Source organism: Anneissia japonica, unplaced genomic scaffold (genome assembly GCF_011630105.1).
Source record: "Anneissia japonica isolate Jap-2015-1 unplaced genomic scaffold, ASM1163010v1 scaffold4446_len648930_cov198, whole genome shotgun sequence".
NCBI lineage: Eukaryota > Metazoa > Echinodermata > Crinoidea > Comatulida > Comatulidae > Anneissia > Anneissia japonica.
Genome location: NW_022683639.1, coordinates 216440 through 220967, shown reverse-complemented (window position 1 = coordinate 220967; position 4528 = coordinate 216440).

The following is a 4528-nucleotide window of genomic DNA, read 5'->3' as shown; positions in this document are numbered from 1 at the left end:
TTTGTCATAACAGAACGCAAATTATTTTTAATTAGTCTCATTGAATTATTATTATTATTAATATTATTATTATTGTTATTGTTGTTGTGATGAAAAGTTAACACAAACAATATGGTGGCTAAACGAATATTATATCTAAATATTTTTTTTTATTTGTTTGTTCCCTGACGGGGTGTCTATGCTTCCCCGACAGGGAGGGGACTATATCCCCCAGCCCCTCTGACGCCACCACTACGCGTAAACCCTGTGATATCCAGAGGATCATATTGTCGTTCCCACGAACTGGCGAATAGCGATTTTGTCGCCAAAATTTTTATTTGAGATTTCAAACATACATTCCAGGGGCGGATTTAGTGGGTGGAGGGGCCGGCCCGGCCCCGGTCCCCCTTTTGGGACGTAAGAAAAAGAAAAAAATAAAGAAAAAAAATGACAGCCCAGAATGCCTCAAATGCTATTTTCGGGCATCTAGAACACAAAAATTTCGCAGGGGCATTCCCCGGACCCCTTACGACATTGTTGTCTCAATCGGCCCAACTTTCGGCCCCCCCTTTTGGACATCTCTGGATCCGCCCCCTGCATTCCATGGGTGTATGCAAGGGGGGAGGGTCGGGAAGGTCGTTCAAAGGTCCAGAATATGAAATAAAAACCCCATATGTGCGGCCTGCCAAGCAACATTAGCTAGAAAACACCTTGTTTTTTACGGCCTGACACCGATCATATGTAAAAAGTAATATTAAAACTGGGAATAAAGTGGTGTAAAAGCAGTGCTTGGAGGTTTTTAGAAGCGCACTGGAAAAATCAAAGTTTGGGTGCGGCCCTCAGTGTTTAATCAGAAATTCACTTTGGCCCTCCGACCGATTTTTATGCCCACCCCGGCATGGACCGTCAGCAATCGGCGGAAGATAGTATCCTATATAGGCCTCCAAAAAAAAGAAATTAATTGCTAACCTGATAGCAGGCAAAAATATGATTCTTAACAGTATTTGAACATAAAAACATAAATCAGAGAGTCCACCGGCATATCTAGGGGCTGCGGGGTGAGGCACACAACTCCATCCCCTTAAAATACACGCCTTCCTCAGTCTCCCCATTGTAAATCATGCTAAAGTACATAAAATCACCTCATATCTCATATCACCTTATTTTGCAAGCTTAGCGCCTCTACGTAGCCATCGAGCCCCCAACTACTACTTCACCTTCGCCCCCCCCCCCATAATTACAGTATTACCCAAATCAACATATGTCAATGTAAAACTTCTTTTTTAGTTAAACTTTGATCTAATACACACTGTTTTAAAAACTTATGCTATAAAATTTTTTAAAAAGTGTTAATATAAATTCTATGGTCAGGGCCGCCAGAACCACCCTTGGCCAGACCTGCACTTCTCAATTCTATTACTTTATAAAATAAATATTTACTTATGAATTTAATAAAAGTGTTTGCATCACATTGTCTTTGTAATGTTATACAGTATTTCAACAAAAACCATAATGTGCTTGTTTTTGTATTGCCTATGTACATTTCAACTTGTTTGACAATCCTTAATTTTAGTAAATAAGATTGATTTTTAAAATATAAATTTATGTAAACCCCTAAAAATGTTGGGGTTTGAGTCGGCCAATATTGTCATCACCAAACAAAGCTATACCAGTCAAGCAGGCCCTGATTATTTTATTTAATTCCCAACGTGATGGACATTCATTTTTACAGTAGTAGTACGGTATGCATGTGCTCTGCTATTTCTCAGCAGAGGAACCATTTGTTGAACCATGGTAAAGCTTGGATGGGTATAGTATCTACTGTGTACTTGTCCACTTTCACTAACATTAAATCTTGTATCTGCCCCTGCATTGTGTTGAAACAGAGGTTGCTGCTATTTGTGGGTATTCATCTAGGAATGCTATATTTTCAATTTTTTTTTTCACAACATGCCCACCATGGTAGGGCCAAGGTAGGTATGAATTTAATAGTCTGCCCCAGGGCAAGAAGTAGCCACTCTACAATTGCCAGCTGCTATTTTCAAGCATCCAAAAATTATAATTATACCCAATCTTAGGGATTAACAATCACAATACTTTGATTGGATTTGAAAATAATAAGACTCACCGCAGCGTCGGACGAGGTGTGTGGGTGGGGTGTGTCCAGGTTTCTAAAGGGGTGGGGATCCAACAAAATCAGTAATTCCAGTGTGATACAAAGCAACGATAGCTAGATTAAATATGCCATTGATTATACGCTACAACCAGAACCACCAAATTTTTGTGCGTGGCTTTTCAGTTCCTAGACCTCGATATGAGGATCGCTTTGCTCTTGGAAAGTATACTATTAAAGACTAAACACAGAAACCATCAGAAAATACCAAATACAAACTGCTGATTGCTTTTGTTCCTGCACCCTGGCCGGGGGCCCTTTATTCCAGGTTGGATTCACTTCAGTCTGCATTAGTGTCTCCAAAACGTAAACCATGCCATGGACCTATGATGTCAACATCATTGCTATCATAATCGTCATCGGTATTTTCCTCCACACCATCATCATCATCGTCAACATCACCACCATTATCACCGACACACCATCATCACCGTCACAGTTATCATCCTCTCATCATCATCGTCGTCATCATCATTTTATATTTTTTCTTGACACCCGGCTAAACAAAGTTTCCACAATATGGCTTCTGAATCCCTGTAAAACTAGCCACATTCTAACATTTGCGCCCATCACCTTTACACAGAAAAAACTCCCTTGAATCTTAGTGCTTTACTATGTCTTATCATCTGGTAGGTCAGTCCATGGAGGTTTACCTACAGTACATAGGCTGTCTGCTATAATTGACTAAAATAAAAGTTTAATCGGTATAAGGTCTAGCAAAAGCAAACACAGCGTTTAATTAAAGAACTTTTAATAATTCAAGTGATTGTACAAAGCAGTGTGAGAAATAATTCATTATTGCTTCAGGATGAATTTGGCAAGAAAATGAAATTAAAATTGTACATCGATACTCTACAGTATTTATTCATTCATTTGTAGGCCTATTTTCAAATATAATGTATCGAATGTGTATCCGCAAAATTTAATTGCATATTGTTAATATTTTACAATACCCTGCACGCTATGTAATTATAGATAGTAACAATTATTCATTTTATTATATATTCATGTTCCTTGCACTTTATTTATTCACAGGGAAATAAATAAGAAACGAGCCATATTTTCAAAAATTTGTTAAGCCCCCCCCCCCCCCCCCCCCAATCTGCTCTTTCTATAGCCCTAATGGCTGGACCACTTGCAAAATGCTTCTGACAGCTACGATAGTACCCTAATATCTAACCATTTAATTCATGTTTTCTATGTATTTAACAATAGTGGGCCTCGCGCTGGAGAATTACACTAAAACATGGCCAATGTGTTCGTTTGTGTACATGCTAATGAAATAGTGGCGAATACCACTTATTGATAGGCAGCACGGTGTAATATTGTTCTCTCAAAGTGATGAGTATCCATCGAATACAGCATACACTGCCAATAATGTTGTAAATAATGTTCCCACGAACTGACAAATATCTTAATTAGCTAATTAATAATTAATTACGAGAATAATACAAATATTGTGATCTATAACTACAATTTATTAATATATTTTACATAATAAATACAAAAAAAATCCTATTACGATTTTTTTTCTGGTCAGAAATTTGCACCAAAAAAGTACAAATTTTCAATCGCTATTTTCTCGAAAGTGACTTTTTGCGTATTTGCCGGTTCGTGGGAACAGTGACGATATACAGCCACCCCTTCGATCCTCCTTGCACAATAGCCAAACTGGAAATATTGACCATTTCTTTTAGCTGCTAAAGTTACACCAGCCCCAACACAAATTCTTTACAGTTTTATAGTATTAGAAAGTTTGCACATTATACATTTCTTCCACTTAACTTTAGTTTTCCAATAATGAATACATGCAAGGACCAACTTATTGTTTTTATTTCATTAATTAGTATATTGCTGATGTTATTGTTTTAATTATCAATATTACAATGAATTTTTGCCCTTGCCATCAAATTTATAATTGTCAAAATTGTGAAATACTTTTACTTGTGTTCCTTGTTGATGCGATAAAAGGAACAATTTGGCGCATCAATGTTGCTTTGAATACAGTACAGTATTTAAATGGAGAATAAAAATGTTTTCTCCATGCCTGTATACTAGGCATACACTTCACTGAGTGTCCCGTAATGCCTGAATAATTAATAAAAGAGTTGCCTTTGTTACTCATTGATGTGGAAATTTGGACATTTTTTTAAGGAAATGACAAAAAGTTTAAAGCAAATATATATATATATATATATCATCAAAGGAAGGTAAATACAGTGTTCGAATAAAGGACATACAGTAATAATACACCATGTAGCATAGCTCTCAACGAATGTAGTCCTGTAAATAAATGAATAAAGAAATTGTGTAATAAAATGCTTCTGGCGGGACTCGAACCTGCGACCTCTCGCTGTCAAGGCGAGTGTCATAACC